The 19,866-nt window shown below is 36.0% G+C and overlaps 1 pseudogene; it reads left to right on the forward strand.

Annotated features, from left to right (window-relative positions):
• Positions 1 to 13,393: 13,393 nt before the first annotated feature.
• On the forward strand, positions 13,394 to 13,490 carry LOC122122090 (annotated as a pseudogene).
• Positions 13,491 to 19,866: the final 6,376 nt, after the last annotated feature.

Here is a 19,866-nt window from a genome sequence, read left to right on the forward strand (position 1 = left end):
AAAAGCAACTCACAGATTGTGCCCAGATCCTGGGTTCAAGGTTTGGGAACAAACAGACATACACAACAATCTGTGCAGCCATCCGGCTAAAGCAGGTCACACTCTTGTCCCCAACTGGATTGGACAGAGTTCCCTTGGAAAGGGGCTGCCATCATTTTGATTCTGCCCATTCTGCCTGCATCACAGGATTCCAGCCACACCCCCATTGTTTCATGGTTCTTTCTGACCAATGGGATACAAGAATGGTGGCCACGCCCACATTCCATGCTGCCCAGTAGCACCATGATTCCCTCTGTTTGTTGACACAACTACCAGCAGTTAAGGAAGGTAGAGGTGGCTGAGTGGTGAGCAAGAGACCTGAGGCCTACAAGGAGAGGCCTTCCTCAGGCCCACTATGTGCCTGCCTGAGTCCCAGCCCCCTCCCCACTTCTCCATGGAGCAGCATTTCAAATCTGGTGCTGTGGGCTCAGACCCATGGTTTCCTCAGGCAATGGTGCAATGATGTGCCACGAGCCAGCTTGCGGCCCTAATCTGGTCTTTACTATTTTTTCTGGGTATGGGAGGTGTTGGATGCAGAGAATAGACACCTTGCTGTGTGAGCCCTTGTCTTCTGTGTTTGGTCAAACTTTCACCTAGAAACAGAGAGACAGAGACATAGAGAGAGACAGAGATCATCTTTTTCCTTGTACAGCCTGACTGTGCTCAGGTGAGTGATCAGTTGGAAAATTGCAGGTGCTGCATGGATGAAACTTCTGTCACCGGTCTGGATGTGTGTGTGTGTGTGTGTGTGTGTGTGTAGAAGTGGGTTGTAACAAGGAGGCCGAATGCTTTGGTAAATTATACCTGCTATCTTTGGGGCATGTATGGGCTTCACAGAAGAAGTCAGAGGCCTGGAAGGGTGAGAGGCTTGAAGGGGACACAGCACAGTTAAATTACAAGAACAAGTGATCTGTGTGCAATGGAGCTGTGTACTATTTTGGGCCTGGTTGGAGGGAGCTTCGGAGGACCTGGGAGTGTGGCCTGCAGGGGATGGCTTCCCAGGGGGACAGAGAGCATGGCCAACAATTAGTAAGGGCATGAGTTCTGCTAGTATGGAGCACAATAGCATAGGTCAGACTCTGGGTCTTCTCTTCATGATGTCTGATGGGTGAGCCCAACCCTATTTTAAATCTTGAGCTGTGATTTTCAGATCTCAGCCTCCTGAGTACCTAGGATTATAGGCATGAGCTTCTGGCACTGGGAGTCTGCTTCTTTTTTGTATATTAGGATTTGACCTCAAGGCCTTAGGCTTGTCATTCTGGTCTTCTACCATTCTAGTAAAGCTTTTCTGTCTTGGGCATTTCTGAGATGGAGAATTAATATATGCTCAGGCTGGACTGGATCATGGTCCTCCTATCAGTGATAGGCATGAGCCACCAGGCCCATTCTTCTGTAGTTGGAATGGTAGACATGTAGCGCCATGCTCAATCATTGGTTTAGTCAGATTGGCCCAAACTCAGTCCACGGCAGCAGATTCTTGACCAGAGGTGAAGCTCTGGGTTGGGCCTCAACCATTGGACTTCAGTCTCCTCATGGGACAGTTGTGAGGATACAAAGGATTAATACAGAAAGATCTCTGGAGCAGGGACAGGCACAGATGGAGGGGCCATCTGATACTGTTCTTGGCAATTCTGAGAGCATATGATCAGAAGTTACCTGGAAAGATCTCAGATGGTGTGTGTTATTAATGGTGCAACAGGAATGGGATTATGAAACAAAACATGGCTCTCTTTCTTTATTACCCTATCCCCATGAGGAACGGGATCCTTCCCTTTGTTCAGTTTTGAAGCTGGGGAAACTGAGGCACAGATAAGCCGGTTGACCTACTAATGACTCCCAGCTGACAGGAAGCTCGGCCTGACTTCTCTGCCATGCTCCCTAGGACAATGGGTGCTATTCAGTCCACTATTTGTGGTGGGAAGTCCACTTCTTTTCAGTCATGGGGCTTGAACTTTGGGCTTGGGGCAGCTCCCCGAGGTCCTCAGCTCAAAGCTAGTACTCTACCACTTGAGTCACAGCACCACTTCCAGTTTTCTGGTGGTTCTTTGGAGATAAGAGTCTCAGAGGTGTTCCTGCCCGGGATGACAATAAACCACGATCTTCATATCTCAGCCTCCATTGTACTTAGGATTATAGGCCTGAGCCACTGGCACCTGGCTTAAGTGTAATTCTGACCTTCTTTCTTTCTCTTTCTCTCTCAGGAACTGATTCAATGGGTGCTGGAGGAGGTGACCCAGCATCCCCATGTGGTTGGTACCAAGGTGGTCCTCTCATTCTGGCGGTAGGCTGTGGGTCAGGAGCTGTCTCGCTCAGTCTGTTGCACCAGCTCCATGAGGTAAGTCCCTCTGTGCCCTGGGTACACTGTGACAGTTATCTATTGTCCATTTAGCCTTACTGGAATCAGTACTGTGTTCAATGCTCTTTTCTAGCAAAAATTACTGGCTAAAATTACGATACATAGTTACAGAATGAAAATGTAATGCCATCTTAAGAAAGCCATTTAGGGTTCTGGGAATGTGGTTTCATGGTATGGTGATTGGCTAGCATGCATGAAACCTTGGGTTCAATTCCTCAGTACCACATAAATTGAAAAGGAAACACTGGAAGTGGTCCTGTGCCTCAAGTGGTGGAGGGTTAGCCTTGAGGAAAAAAAAAAGCTGAGGAATAATTCCCAAGCACTGAGTTCAGTCCCAGGACTGCCAAAACAACAACAGCAACAACAACAATTTAGTTAGTAAATGCAAAATAAAGAACCCATATTTGGAATATATAATTGCGTCTTCCATACTAATACCTGACAATAGTCCCTAATTCATGTATTTACCTATGTCAGGATACTGTGTTGAAAGAAAGTTTTGTTCATTAGGTCACGGCAATTAATGCCGGGAATGTGCTTAGATGTCAGGTGAAGATTAATACTGGAAAATTCAAAGATTCCAGGCTTTTGAGTGGGGTCACTGCTAATCACAATGAGAAGGATAGTCTAAGTGAGATTTGGAAATTATTTTGGTCAGTCATCGCACCAAAAAGGCAAAAGCTAATTAACAGTTGTGACAGAAGAGAAGGAATAACTCCAGATGGAAAGAAAAAATGATAGTAACTAATGTATAGGAGAAACCGTTCCAGGGAACCATGTTTGGTTATTGAAGAACTAGTTATCAACTAGGCTTATTCCTCATTGCCTTTAGCATTCAAAATCTCCTAGGCTAGTTCTTAATCTCAGTGTGATAAATGTATCTTCTTCTATGCTGTTCTTTCATACCTGATCTCCTTTGCTTTCTAAAAATCTGTCTTTCTATATTTCTCTATGAACATTTCCTGGTATTAAATGCACCTCCAAAGATGAAAGAGGATGCTAATGTAAGAGTCCCATAACTCATGAGACATTAATATAACAAAATGGAAAAGGAGGACATATTTATTGCTACTTCAATTTTTCTGAAAAGCTGCAATGTCACATCATTTGGTTCAGATTTCCATTCTTTGTCTACATAGTGACATTAAGTGCACATAAATGCAAATATTAGCCGGGTGCTGGTGGCTCATGCCTGTAATCCTAGCTACTCAGGAGGTTGAGACCAGAGGATTGTGGTTCAAAGCCAGCCTGGTCAGGAAACACTGGTCCATGAAACACTTATCTTCAATTAACCCCAGAAACCCAGAAGTGGTGCTGAAGCTAAAGTGGTAGAGTGCTCAAGTTGTGCTGAAGAGCTGAGAGACAGTACCCAGGATTAATGTTCAATCCCCACAACCAACAAAAAGTGCAAATATGGCTTTAAGTTTCACCCAAAGGAATGATGAACTCAATAGTAATCTTTCCAAATGATTTATTAGTGCACCTGCTTTTGCTGAGTTATTTTTATGGCTTCTTTGCTAAACATATTCTCTTCTTTAAAAATTGTCAAGTATTAGCTTTATAATAAACTTCATCTAATATTTCTTGGTTCAAAAGAGAAGTCTATACAATTGATGTCACTTAGCTTTCTTACTGTCTTAGTTTAAAGCCAACCCAGGAAAGAGAGTCTGTCAAACTCTTATCTGTAATTAAACACCAAAAAGACAGAAGTGGAGTTTTGGCTCAAGCAGTGTAGTACTAGCTTTGAGCCAGGTGGGAAAGAAAGACAACTGTTAAGGGACAGGCGCCAGTCTCTAATTTCAAGCCCCAGAACCAGCACAAAGTAAACAAACAAGCAAACAAAACACACCCTGGGCATTTCTTTGGGACTCTCCTTAAAATAGTGGTGGTCCGAGAAGAGGCTGCTTTTGCTGATCATACTCACTGGATCCTGCTTTTTTGGAATCCTTATTGCTATGGAAAACTCAGGACCAGACTAAAGGAATTGATAACTGATTCCTGCAACAAGAGAATCATCTCAGGAGTGAAACATCCATCCATAAGACACTTTAAAACCTCCTTATCTTTGCTTTTTTGCAGTAGAAAACTTTTAAAACAAAGTTACTTCCTTTTGTTCTATGCTGGCCTTCAAATGGCATATTGTTTCCTTTTGTAACACTCTCAACCAGAAGTTTACAGACAAGTTTTATATGAGTAAAGGACACACTCAAATAAGTCAGGGACAGAGTTTCCTTCCAGCCTTGGATTCTTTTCTTGTACAGTAAAAAGGAAAGCAAGAGTTAACTTGAACTTTATCATTTTTCTATGTTCAATTCCTCTCCTGGGATCAGTTTCCACATCCAGTAACAGTTACTTCCACTTATTTCCAGTAACAATTTATGGTGCTGCTACAGAAAAAAATGACTGTTTTCTGGCTTCATTGAAATAGCACAAGGACACTTTGGACATGAGGTAACACGTGTTTCAGAGACAACTTAGTAAAGAGAAATTCAATTTAAATTGCTTAGAAATACGTTATCCATGAGAACATTTTGTTCAAACTTCTTATGTGCTCTGTAAATTAATGTGAATTTTAAATGGGAAGAAGGTTCTCAGATCATTTTTTGTGAGTCTATCTGCTATGCATTAATTTCCCAAGTGTACATGAGTTAACAGTAAGAGAAACAATAGCAATTATAGGAGAAAAAGAAGTTCTTTGTTTGTGTATAAGTGTTCAATACAATATAGAAGACTCTACAAATAAGGAAACATTGAAACAGTAATGCCAAGTCCAGTATGTAGATTTATGCGAGTGATATGGAGAAAGCATTACTCCTAAGTGGAACATGAAGCATGAGGCCACTCCCTTTCTAAATCATACTTGCTAATCACGTAAATGTCCAAAAAGGAGAATGGAAGAATGATTCTGTTTCCAATGTAAGTCAGATATAGAAGAATAGACATAACTGGAAAAAAAGACTCTATCTTGAGAGAACAGGAATTATACTAGCAATGAACCTGGTGGCTAAGATCACATTTCTTTTTCTTTCCTTTTCTTACATTCTTTTTGTTGTTGTTGTTGTTCGTGGAAATTGAAATATGGGACAGGGAGCTGTCCCTCTGAAATGCAGCTCAAGGCTAGTGCTCTTACACTTGAGCCAAAGTGCCACTTGCAGTTTTCTGGTAATTATTGGAGCAAATAGTCTCCAGGACTTTCCTACCCGTGCTGGCTTTAAACCCCAATCCTCAGATCTCACAACAACTTGGTTTATGATCACATTTCTAACAGTATACATTCAGGATATGTAATGTAAATGTTCATCTATCTTTATATGAACTCTTGAGTTAAAAATATGGGCTACAGGTTAGACTTTCCACTCACAAAAGTGTTTGAAGTTTAACAGTTAATACTCCTGGAAAAATAAAACCTAAGATTGTAAAGGAGTCTGGGAAGTTCAATTTGCATCCAGCTTGGACAGTATAGGCTTTGAGACACTACCTATAATTAACCAGCCAAAAGTTGGAATACCAGTCATGAGCAAGATTGCTGAATAACAGCTTTAGGTTTTTGCATAAATACATACAAACATACACATACACACAGAGGCACTTATAGGTGCACACAAAAATACACAAACGAAATAACTCTCAGCATATGTAGAAAAGTTAGAAAAGAGTAGAAAATAGATCCTGAGTAAGACTAGAATCAAGTGATAATTTTTAGTATTAGAAAGCCCTCAAGTGAACTTTCCCCCAGAATTTGAGAAAATTACATAGGTAGGGACCAGAGATAATAAGAGAGTCAAGCAATCATTATTAATGGGATAGGATCCATAGAGGAATGAATCCGGGAACCCTGCAGGCACATCTGAAACTGTTCCTATCCTGTGTCAAATGTTAAAACATCTTTGAAAATAGTACATAAACAGTCTGAGCAGTCAGTCTAGTGGATAAGATCATAGGAGAAGTTCAGAATTGCTAGTCTGTTTCTAGATTATATAAAGAAACTATGGCAGGACAATGTGATACAAGCCTGGAATTCTAGCACTCAGACAGGAGATTAGAGAGTGGAATTACATAACGATACCTTCCCTGGATCAGGTAGAATAATTTTGTCTCAGTAAAACAAACCAAACAACAAGAAAGGAATACACAGTTGGAGGTTTAGCCTTGTTAAATTAGAATTTAGATTTAAAATATATTTTTTGGTTTTGTTTGTAATTTCATATTCTATATGATACTACAAAATTCTTTTTAAGTAGAGGGATTAATTGAAAAATTCACAAATGATTCAGGCATATTATTTGCCTAGATATTCTCTCAAGAGAGTTATAATTAGAACATAGTTAATAGATAATTCGCACAGTTCATGTATACCATGTTAATGTGAATAATCTAGACAGAGTTGCCAAGAAATGGATGACATTAATTTATACATTTAGAAAAACCCGTTTTTTAAGAGTTTGGTTTAATATGGTATGAAGATAGTAATTGTGTGACATCTTCTTTCTTCTACCTATATATAACACAGGATGCCATTTCCTTATTTACGTGCCTCTGTATACATGGAGAAAAATGCTGGGTTTGGGGTTTATTTTCAATTTTGTTTTTGTTTTATTGGTTCATCCTAGAGCTTGAACTCTTGGCCTGGACAGTGTCTCTGAGGGTGTTTATGCTCAAGGCTCAAGCCCTACCATTTCAACCTCAGTGCCACTTGAATCTGGCTTTTGTGGAGAAGTTTTTTGGAGATAAGATTCTAAGAAACCTTCTTTCCTGGGTGGGCTGTGGATCATAATTTTCCTATCTTAGCATACTGAATATCTATGATAATTAAAAAGTATAAATATAAATAATATTTGCAAGTGGTCTGATCTCAAGAATACCAGTGGAGGAAAAATGATGCAGCTCAGTTTATTGTGTTCTTTTCAGAACAAGGAGAGTGTCACATTAGCAGACGTGTAGTATTTTTTCAAAATAGAGATAAGGTATACATGATGTGAATTAAGGAATTTTAAGGTGTCCCTTACAAGTTGGAAACTGTTGGGCTAGGATGACTTTATGGCATAAATCTTGGGATTGATGGTCATAGAAATAATAGCTTACTCTTATAAAAAATTGCTTACTCTTGAAGAATTAATTATTACACATGCTTCACAGTTTTATCCTCTACCAGAATGTGGCTATTTTTCTGTTTACTTCTCAATCTGTAACACCACATTGGAAAATGCATCTATTGCAGAATTACATAACATGCAAACAGGTACTGTATTGAATCTCTTAGGAATGTTGAGAATTTAAAAATGAGTAGTTGTTAGTCATAGGAATTTTGAATTCTGTCCTCTTAACAACTTACTTACTTTTAAAAGTTATGGGTTTCCATAGCATTAAACTGTTTTCTCTTTTAAAATGAGAATGTACTAAATTTATTCTTTTTTGAAAAATTTGGCAAGTATATTGTGAAAATATTGTATAGTTGGATAACATTCAAGTTGATGACCCTCTGATAAAGAAGGGGTAATTAATTCAAATGAGATGCCACATAGTATTGATTTTTAAAATGTTACTACATAAAGAATATTATTTACTGTGCCAATACAGTGAAATTATATTTTATGTAGCTTATTTTTTCAATTTTATTATCAAAATGATGTACAGTGGGGTTACAGTAATTGTAAAGTATTAAATCATAACTTTTCAAACTTGGTAACCCATCCTCAATTTGCTCACAGTTTTCCTTCACCCCTTCACTCCTCACAAGTTGTAATGTACATTTCCAACGTATTGTCTTGTGAGTATTGCTATTGCATTGGTTTGCCTTTGGTCCTTTGTCTCACCATTATGCTTTTCCTTTTCCCTTCGCTAATTAAGGTAAATGTATACACAATACAAAATGAAATACGGCAGGGATAAACCATAGGGGAAAATCCCAAAGAAAACAGAAATCACATAGTTCATCCAAAACAACAACCACAAATGAAAAAAAAATCTGGTTCCATATCTTGGAATTCATTTTGCTTAGCATCAGCTAATATGCTTATATATACGCATAACAAAGCCACTGGAAAATAATAGCTGCATGGATACTATATCATGAAAACAGCATGTTAAATTTTTGATGGTGAAGGTGGAATTAGGATTGGTGAATTTGTGGTTCTGATAAAGGATTTTCAAGAGTTTTAAAGTTATGACAGGTAAAATTTAATTGTTCAAAATTTTTAACAACTTAGTCTATTATGAAAATTTTAAATTTCCTGGAAGAATAAGCTTTCATGCAAAGAAATCCAAGGAGACTTAGTAGAGAAGGAGCAATGTGGATGAAGATGGCTCTTTTTCACACTAAACACACAGACCTCAGAAACGTTGCTGTAAATCCTGTAAGTTCCCTTGAGAGTTGTCCTTACTCAGGAACTATATTCTCACTGTTTGAAACAAGGTTGTATTGGAATTTAAATTAAAAGTTCTTAAAAAAATAAGGCATCAAAATTTGTGAATTTACCTTTAATTATCAAACATTAATTCTCTGAAAAAGATAATTTGAGTGAAAATATTTAGGGAGAAATTGACCTCCAAAATGAAAGAAGGTGTTGGGGTTACACCTTTCTGTTTGCAACACTTTCCACAATGTCTTTGGACATGAAGCAATGAAACATAAAAAAAAAATCTGGATACTTCAAAATAATTATTTCACATTTCTACGTGGCTCACAAAAATAATACTCTTATTAATATGAGATAGTGAAGACTTCCTTTATTACATATGCCAAAAAGTTCAGAAAAGAATTGAGCAAATGGAAAAGTTAATTAAAAAAGTTTTTTTAGAAGCCTTAGCTAATTGTATTGTCTTCAGCAGTGAAGGGAGGCCAAAACTTTTTGATATAAATTGTGTTAGAATTTTTACTCCCTAAAGTGATTTTACAGAGCCCATTTGTCTCACTACAATGCAGAACTGATTGAATGAAGACATGAAAATAAATTCCACATCCAAATGAGGCAACTTAAAAGTTTTAAAAGAGAAATAATGAAGATGTAGCAGTGGTGGAGCCTGTAAGGTTCTTCAGCTTCACTAGACTTGAAGCCAAGAAGCTGTGATTAATTGGAACTCCGGCAAGAACTAAGAGAAGGACATAGAAGTAGGACATAGAAGCATTGTCCTTTTGTATCAGACAGTTTCTCCCAAGTATGGGTGATTTAACTCTATTCTCCTCCATACATCTTGGTGAACAAATGCAAGACCAAGAGAAAAATAATCTATTGAAATAATTTTGCATAGAATAACTTCACTGTTCCAGATATGGTATCTAAGGAGAATCTTAAGAGAGAAGATAAAAGTGCAGTATTTTTTGCTTTCCTCTAAGCATCTTGTTAGCAAAATATATCTTTGAGGTTAGACAACTCTGATTGAACCAACAAGTGATGTAGTACTTTTAATTGTGGGCACTTTAGATGCAAGAAGTCTTTCAAGGTAAAAGAAAAAAAATACAGCAAATATTTGTGATCACAGCGTCTTGGACTGTTTTCTGGAGTCAAAATTTGACATTAGATTTCTCCTCATTAACATAGATGTTGTTTCATGGCAACAAATGCAAGAGGAAAGTTTAATGGACTCACTTGGCCAATTAAACAGCATGAAAGAAGAAAATGACAAATAATATTTAATGAAATCATTTTGACCAATTACTTTGCCAGAAGAAAAAGGAAAAATATAATTCAAAATCAATTGACTTAAAACTATGAAGAAAGAGTAGTGAAGAGAGATTAGAGAAAATATAGAGGATTGTTTTCTCTCCAGTGGAGTAATGGGTTCTTGATCTTGTTTCTTCCATTCAACCTCACAAGCTACCAAGTGTGTCTCAGGACTGGATTATTCAGTTCAGACAGAAAACTCATAGAAGAAAGATACTGTTTAGAGCCGATGTAGGTGATTTATAACCTTAGACAATCAATTTAATTCTGTTCAAAATTCTCCCCTACCCCAAACTGCCCTCTTTGAACAGCTTTGTTTGCTTTTCCCAAGACTGCCCTTCATTAACTGATTAAAATTTTGAGAGGTCATATTCATACTCTCTAGAGATTGCTCTTTGGTTGTGATTTTTGTGTGTTTTTGTTTCTTGTTGTGTTTTTAACTGAATTTTAAAAGGTTGTGCAATTGTGTTACAATTAAATATATCCATCTAATTGTCCAGTGCTCCTAGATCAGAGTCACTCCTTCCATCATTCTCAACCAACCCTTTCTCCAAGATTTATTTCCAATTTACCACTTCCTTCATGATATGTGTACATTGAGTATTCTAGCTGTACTTGCCCCTTGTTCATTTTTCATTCATTCTATGTCTTTACTATAATTCCTCTCTGGTTTCAACTTCCTGATAGTCATTCTGTTAAGCTATCTATTAATACTTTGAAAGGTTTATATACATTCCATGGAGTTTCAATCCTGCATATTCTTGAACTGATGTCAGCTTATATTTCCATAATTCATTCATCTGCAACAATAGTTTGCAAGACTGGAGACGTGAAGCACCTAAACATGATTTATTCTCACCCATTTGGAAGATTAATCTTTAGTCAAAAAGAAAGTTAAAAATGGATTAGAATGTATTCCTAACTATGAATTTTTATAAATGGCTTTGTACAATTGTGTGATTCTTTTGTTTTACATGGAATAATATTTTCTACTACCTATAAGTTTTGGAAAAAGAAGAAAATTAAAATTTATTCCTAGAGAGGAATATGATAGAAATTGAAGACAGATATTATGTGTGTCATATCTCTGATGAGTACCCATATTCAAGACTTAAAGTAATATTTCTTACTATGTTAGACAGAGGGAAAACATAAAATAACATATGATAAGGCAAATATTTGTGACTTTTTAAAATGTACCTTATTAAATGATGAAATTTATTAGGTAACGTTTGGGTTGAAATTTAGGAGGCTGATCTATTTAACACACTTCTGGAAGGCCCTTATTGAAAAACACAAATTGTGGGTGGTACTATTTCTACACTTTAATGAATGGTTGAACATGTTTGGCATTAGTGCTGTGTAAATAATTCAACTCTATTGTAACTTGCTCCCTATACTTGAAAAACTTGTAATGTCACTAAGTATCATCAACTTCTCAAATGTTATTTTGGCGAATATGATTTCAAAAAGTTTATTTGAAAAGGAATACACTTTCAGGAGATTAAATGTAGGTTATCATTGGTTTGAGAGTGACATTTTTATACCACAGAACCATGTTGTACTGAAGTCCCAGTGTTTGAAGCACTCCTTAGTGCTTCAAATGTTTTTCTGAATTACATTTGAGCTATAGGTCCAGATTTCGGGGCTTTGGTAGACCAATTATGGATCTATCCTTCCAGGAACTATTTTTTGGCCCACTTATGTTGGAATAAAATCTTTCGTTAATCATAGGTGAGGGGTATTAAAAATAATCTTATGACACTTTGTGAACTTGTTCACTCATATGGGCTGGTCATCTGTAAGTTGAATGTTTAAATTACAGTACTTTCTCTCAAATTTTGCGATCTCATCATTCATTTTCAGTTGCCTTGCATTTCACAATTACTTTCTGCTAATTCCTGCATCTCAAGGAATTGGGGCCCTGAAATATAGGAAATGCAAAATTGAGATGGGTCTTCAATTACTTTGTGTTGATATGTTGCTTGGGCCATGGTGAGAAGTCTTGCCCCTGTTATCTGATGATGCAGGTAGGAATGCTTCGCAAATATGGAGAAAACCAGTTTGGGACAAGCGAGTTAAACAATAAACAGAGCAGCAGAGTAAAATCCATTATAGATTAGAGGAAAAAATTGTTTTTTACCATGTGGATTCAGAAGACCAAGAACAGTTAGAATGTATCACAAGTTTATACTAAAAACATTGCACTGATACTTTTTATAGCCTAATATATATATTAAACCTAATTATTTATATTCAAATGCTATTTATTGGAATAAATAAATATCAATTTATTTGTCAAATTGTCAACTAATTCTAGTAAGTTTCATTGTGTGAAATATAAAATCAGTACATATAAATATAAAATATATAACTATATATAATATAATTAAAAGGCACACGTTTTGCATTGTTCTGTTGTAGTTACTGTATTAAAGGCAACTCTGTTTTAAAGTATTATTCCATTATCTCTACCTCAGTGTTTGATAGAGTTAGACCTAAAGCTTTACCATTTGAAGATTTACAGCATGGAGGCAAGAGGAAACACTGTGATTAAAACATTATCAATTCAATGTCTAATAACGAGGAGAAACATATGCACTTCTCCTGCAACTATGAAAATATTTGGTGATAAAAAGGCAGTAGTGTAAGTTCCTGCCTGGTTGGATGGTAGACAGGCCAGGACATTAAGTTATCATGCATACAAACAATTTTTTCACCTTCTTGGCTTTAGCTACTTTTGAAATGGAGGTATAATAAAAATTATATTTTGATAAAATACCTTCTAGTCTGAACAGTTCTATTTGAACTGTTCATCTCTCTATGATCCCTTGTAACCAAGATTAGCTTTGTTCTAGTAAGACAATCTATGCTTTCAGGGTAAGATATTCTGGTTGGTCTGTTCCCACATGGAAGAAGGGTAAAGGCTCAGGTAGACATTTGTTCCAGTAACACCTCATTTGGGAAAATGTCAGCTGAAGAAGTTTAGAAGTAGCTCTTAAGCAACGCTTAATTTGCATACATTAGGTCCACAAAGCTAATTCAGTTGGATAAATAAGTACTTGAAAACGCCATCACCTTTGGACCTATCTATAAATAATTGAGAGTATGATCAAATTCCAAATAAAAAGACTTAAGATAGTCATTGACAAAAAAATTTGCAAATGTGAGCAATCGACTGATCAATATAATTTTTCCACTATTCACAGAATTTTAGGGAAATAAGATCGATATCATTGTTAGGAACAATAAGGTTTCCTTGTTACAAGTAGGCACCCATAGATATAAGCCTGTATAATGATTGCATCATTAACTACTTAAATTTAGAGGATACTACATGCTTCAGCAGCATGTATACTCAAATTACAATACAGAGATTAACATGGCACTTGCACAAGGATAATATGAAAATGTGAGAAGTATTCCATACTATTCATCCTTCAGATGCAAGAAATGAAAAACAGTTATTAAAAAATTGATTACAAAATTACAAGTGTAACAATACACGTAATTCATAGAATTAAATTTAGTTTGACATCAGTGTATTAAATCTTCACCTCACAAAGGCGTTTACATAGCATAAACTTTACAAATCTTTTCAAATTAGACAACATTGTCATTTTTTCACAAAGAAAAATAATATTAAGTCCTAGAAAAAAAGGAAGCAAACTTTCTATATGGAATGCAATCGGAAAGTACACATTAGTGAACCTATATATTATAAAATAATGTAGAATTCAAAGAATATCTAGGAGAAAATAAAATAAATTATGAACATTTTGCAAACATAGAATATAGTATATTTTAAAATATACTTTTTCAGACAAGCACCAGAAATATTTTAGTTTCTGTACTACTCATTTCAACAGGTAAATTAAAATTATTTCTGATTAAAAATCACAAACTCTGAAGAAAATATTATACATGTATACAAAAACTATTGAATACATTTTGACATCCAAGGCAGGCAATTCACTTGGAAGAATTTCCCAGAATCCATGAATTTTTACAGGAAAATATTAGTGCTGCCGGGCACTGGTGGCTCATGCCTATAATCCTAGCTACACAGGAGGCTGAGAACTGAGGATCATGGTTAAAAGCCAGCCTGGAAAGGAAAGTCTGTGGTACTCTTATCTCAAATAAACCACTAGAAAACTGGAAGTGGAGCTGTGTCTCAAGTTGTAGAGCGCTAACCTTGAGCTGAAGAGCACAAGGGATATCTGGGATAGCTCCCAGGCCCTGAGTTCAAGCTCCATGACGGACCAAAAAAAAAATATATTGCTCTTACTTCATTGTGAAAATATTTTGTAGGGACACAAAAGATGGACTTGCATTTTTGAAATTTAAGAAACTTAACCCGACCATTAGGACTTCATTGAACAATTTGTACAGCCTTCCACAACTTCATAGAGGTAGTGATACATACTTATCCTTTTGGCAATATCAAATACGGTTTCTTCTATGTTGTTCTTCAGGCCTGGTTTTATATAATGGTTCAACAGAAGGTGATCCAGCGTACCTTTGCTATCTCAATTCTCAGCAGCAAGATGTAAGGGTGTCAAGAGTTCTTTAGTTTGTGGAAGTGGCGCTGTGGCTCAACCAGTAGAGCACTCGCCTTGAGCTGAAGAGCACAGGGACAGCACCCAAGCCCAGAGCTCAAGCCCCACAACCGACAAAAAAAAAAAAACCGACAACACCAACAAAAAACAAACAAACAAAAATATTTGGGCTGGGAAAGTGGCTCAGTGGTAGAGCACTTCCCTTGCATGCATGAGGCCCTAGGTTCTATTCCTCAGCACCACATAAGCAGAAAAAAAAGGCAGAAATGGTGCTGTGGGTCAAGTGGTAGAGCACTAGCCTTGAGCTGAAGAGCTGAGGGACAGCGTCCAGGCCCAGAGTTCAGGCCCCACGACCAGACCAAAAAAATTTTTAAAAAAAGAGTCCTTTAGTTTGGGCATTGGTATCTGTATCATGATGAAGTAAGAAAGAAGCCACTCTGGTATTATTCCACGTATAGGCATTGTGCAGCGGTGTCCAGTCATCTACAGGTATTGCATGTGCCGATTGAGACACCAACTCACTGACAATGTCCAAGTGTCCACTGTAGGCTTCTCAAAGAGGGGTATACTCATCATCATCCCTACTATTAACATGAGTGGCCTTTTGGGAAAGAAGTCTCCGCACTGCAGTACGCTGAATATTTTTGGCAGCCCAATGAAGAGATTTGCTTGGATCCTTCTCCAATTTTTTTTCTTGCAATTGATACCATTCCTTACTTTTTCATCTTGTTCCCCATATTCCTAAGAATTGCCTAACCAGAGACTTTGAGTGCCAGTGGGAATGAGGTGTCCATGTATTTCCCTAATAGTTCCCATTGGTTGAACTAGTCAGAAATACCCGGTGAATTTTCTGCATCTCTTTATTCACCATGATTTATTTTCTCTTTTTCCAATTTTACTATTCGAAATTATTCTAACTGGAGAGTAGGGAGTTGATGGAGAGCAGCAGAAAGATGTTCCTCCATATTCAAATGTACACACTGAAAATGAGGACCAGTGATGTCTACGTGTGTAGCTTATTCTAGGAATGAGAAAATAGGAAATAATGCCTTTTATATAAATGATTTGGGAAATGGCAGAGCAAAAAGTGAAATGATGCAACCAAAAATATAAAAGCAAAATAAATTAGGATAATTATGGAGCAATCATATTGTCTATGAGAACCAAGAAAGGGAGAAAGAAAGAGAGAGACAGATGTGTAATGACCTAGCTAGCCACAAAATCCATGCCTCTGATCAATTTATAGAGCAAAGAAAAATTTATTTTTAAAAGAGATGGGAATAGAATTTATGTATTTACTTGAAATTAGTAAATACATTTTAGTAGCCTACGTAAAGAGATATAACTTTGACCAAATTACAGACAATAAAGTAAATCCTTGATAATTCTAGTAACAGATTTGACTGAAATCAGTTGAATCATACTTTTCCTGTACAATGAAGGAATAAGAAGGTAGTAAAGCAGCTAGAGAAGGCAGGGAGATTTTGTCTTGACAAAACTTTTTGGAAATTGATATTGAGGATTTCTTACTGGTGATCCATTTGCACTGGAAGCATGATTCTGAAGTATTGCTTGCTGATTCTGAACTATTGATTTGATCATTATATTCTCCAAGAAAAAAAATGAGAATTGATAGTTAAGGACTACTAATACATTTTGGCCTTCTCACTAAGCACTTTCAATCATCAAAATCACATGAAGACAATAGACAGGCCTACTTTTTAGATGAAAACAAGTGTCTTTGAAAAAACAAGGAATGTATGTAGTCATGCAAAGGACTTCTATTTTACCAATGCCTCATACATTTTACTAATATTGGGTACCAATAAATAATGGATCTATTAGAATGCACTTAAAGCTCATATGTTCAATAGTGAGTTCTCTTACACTATATCATGGTATTTTTGTGTATGATTTTAAGAATAAATTTACATTACTAACTTTCTGACAGGACAGTATCATCACTGTACATCTTGCTTCTATACTCTCATTTTAAAATTACTATCGAAGTATGGGCATTAGATAACTATAGAGGAAAAAGTAGAAGCTACACTGATGGCTTATGTCTTTAATAGTAGTTAATCAGAAAGATGAAATTTGAGGATTGTGGTTTGAAAGCAGACCAAGAAAAAAAAGTCCATTAGATTCTGATTTGAAAGTAACCAGCAAAAGCTAGAAATGGAGCTGTGGTGCAAGCAGTAAAATGCTAGCCTTGAGAAAACTGAAACAAAAACTAAATTCTGGGACAAAGCCAGGCCCTGAGTTCAAGCCCTAGGATTAGCACCAAACAAATGAATTAATTAATAGGGTAATTAATTAATTAAAAATAAATTAAGTGGTCACATGTGGAGAGGCAGGTAAAATGTAACATGCGTGGTAATGGTTTATGTATTATTTTGTAATAAGGCATATTATCATTTGTCCTAATCACTAATATTTTATTTGGATTTTTTGTACAATATACCCTGAATTTAACATGCATGTATATGTGTGTGTACATGTGCGAACATGTATGTATGTGTATATGTGTGCGTGTGCTGTTGCAATGTTGCTTGCCAATGTGGACAGGGTGAGGCTGAAAAAAGCTAACTGTGTTGCAATGTTTTTATTTATCAGTGTTCTGTCATGTCATTTCAGTGGAACCACACTTCTGTAAATATTATTTGTTTAATAATAACGTCATCATAATCAAAGCATTTACAATATTAATTTAGAAAAAGAGACCGCTTTCAGCTCTTATTGTATGTTAGGTAAGAAGATACAAACATAATTAGTTAGTAAGTTATTGCTGTAAGATGATTGTCAGTACAAAATACGCATTTGACCTCTTACATTAGTTATACTTTTAAGATACACTCATGGAGTGATTTGGCCGACTTGACAAAACAGGTATTACTCTCTGGTTATTCCTGTGAAACACAAGTTGGATAAACTCTTTCCGGATTTCTGTTGAAAATCACTTTCTTTGCAATATTATATCTGTTCTCATTAAGAGAACCCATATTACGTTTGAATATCCCGTCTTATTTATTGAAAATAAGTAGTGTGGATATGCTTGTTAGATATTCCTTTCAAAAACGAACAAACAAAAAGCATGTGTCATGTCCAGATTGTGGATGCATTTGAAGGTGTTTTGTACATGCACAGGGATCTTTACTAATGGCTCTTTTGTGTGTACCTATGGCTACTTTAACAAATAAGGCTTTTTGAATATCTTTTCCAATATACATAACCTCCCAGAGCAAGTCTTGCAATTTCTGAAAATCCTTTGAATATTTTACTATTATTTCAGTTCATTGACTGTAGAGCCAAAATTTCTGAAATAAATATTGTTAAGATCTGAAAATGTAAGTGGGTATATACGCTTTTTTATGCTTTATTTTATGAAAACCCAGTTTTTATGAAAGTAAATGGAATAGAATAAAAAAATGTAAGTGAGTTGGGTAAGCTAATTATTAGTATAACTTTGTTTTCTATTAACAGTCCATTGAATGTAGATGATGCAGTGAAATTATTTCCTCTGTACTTCAGTTAGTTTTAGAATCTTTATAGTTATGAGTGAACTTTTAGCATAAATAATGGATTTTTAAAATGATTAGGACTAACCTTGTGTTTTGTGTCCTAATCCCAAAAAAAATGAGTTATTTTTAAGTGTTAATAGTTTATCATTATCATTATCATAGGGAACCATTATCATTATCATAGGGAATTAAAAATGCAGTAGTATTCATGTCTTTTTAAACCAATTGTTTTCACAAGTTGGAGAGTCTTTAATTCATACTTAGGTCTTGGTGTCTATGATTTTCAACCTCTCGTTCCTAATATTAATAATAGGTAAGACTGCATTTTTGGGTATATGAAAGGTCAATATTTAGCTGGGGTCAAAAGTGATTTTTATATCAGTCTTTCTTTAATAACATTTTAAATTAGTACATTTCTCTCAAAATGTTGTGTATAAAAGGAATCAAAATATTTCTAATGGCAAACAATTGAGGTGAGCTACAATGTGGAAACGATTGCTCTAAAGACCTGCAGTCTGTTTCCATCAGGAATTGGGCAGGTCATTCTTTCAGTAAGACTGTGTTAACCAGAGATGGGGTCCCCAGGCAGTGCAGTGTTGAGTGAAGGGATAAAATATGATTTCTACTATTTTGAGCTAGAAATCAAGAATGTTATAGTTTAGCAGTTCCTTTCACCAGGGAGGTATAAATTGATTATGAACTTGGAGTTTTCATATTACAGTTACTTATTTTCTTTTTTGTTGTTGTTGGTCATGGGGCTTGAACTCTGGGCTTGGGTGCTGTCCCTGCGCTCTTCCACTCAAGGCGAGCGCTCTACCACTCAAGCCAAGTGCTCTACCACTTGGACCACAGTGCCACTTCCAGTTTACTAGTGGTTTATTAGAGATAAGAGTCTCACAGTCTGTCCTGCCCGAGCTGGCTTTGAAACACAATCCTCAGATCTCAGCCTCCTGAGTAGCTACCGTTATAAGTGTGAGCCACCGGTGTTCGGCTTAGTTACCTATTAAGTGAAATATTATTAGAGTGTGCACAATAATTTTGGGGAATTTTCCTAGAATTAGTAGACTGAGTGCTGGTAGTTATAAAATAGAATGAGGTTATTTCATATGGTAGGAATGGAAAGCAGGCTAACACTTACCGTGTGTGCAATGTTGTACTAGTAATTCCAACTCTGAAGACTTAAATATCATCACCTTAGAATTAAAAATAGAAGTAATTCCACTTTATGGAATTATTGTGAGGATTAAATTAGATATCAAAGGTAAAGTATTTGGAAAACAATCAGAGTTTGATACTTTCTACCTGTTATTTTATCATGTGTATATTCTAATATTTTTACTGTGATTTTTATATTGTGTCTATTTAGAGTATAAAAAGTGATGTATTGATATTCATTGCGTTGTTCACTTTTCTGTCATTATGAGGAAAATACCTGAAAAGAAAATTTCTGAGAAGGAATTATCATATTGACTCATGGTTTAAGATCAGATGTCTCCATTGTTTTTAATCATATTTTTATTAAATAGTTGTACGGATGGTTTTCCATTCAACGAATCAGTTTATAAGTACAATGGATCTTTACATAACTTTCTCACATCCTTCCAAACCTCAACCCACTTTCAATTTTTCTAGTTTCATACTATCTGCATTAAATATTATGGCTTCACTCTCTACTTCCATAAGTCTCTTTATTTCTTCCCTTTGACTTCCCCTCACATTTTACAAGTCAT

This window comes from Dipodomys spectabilis, unplaced genomic scaffold, assembly GCF_019054845.1.
Source record: "Dipodomys spectabilis isolate Male_0828 unplaced genomic scaffold, ASM1905484v1 ptg000203l, whole genome shotgun sequence".
Lineage (NCBI taxonomy): Eukaryota > Metazoa > Chordata > Mammalia > Rodentia > Heteromyidae > Dipodomys > Dipodomys spectabilis.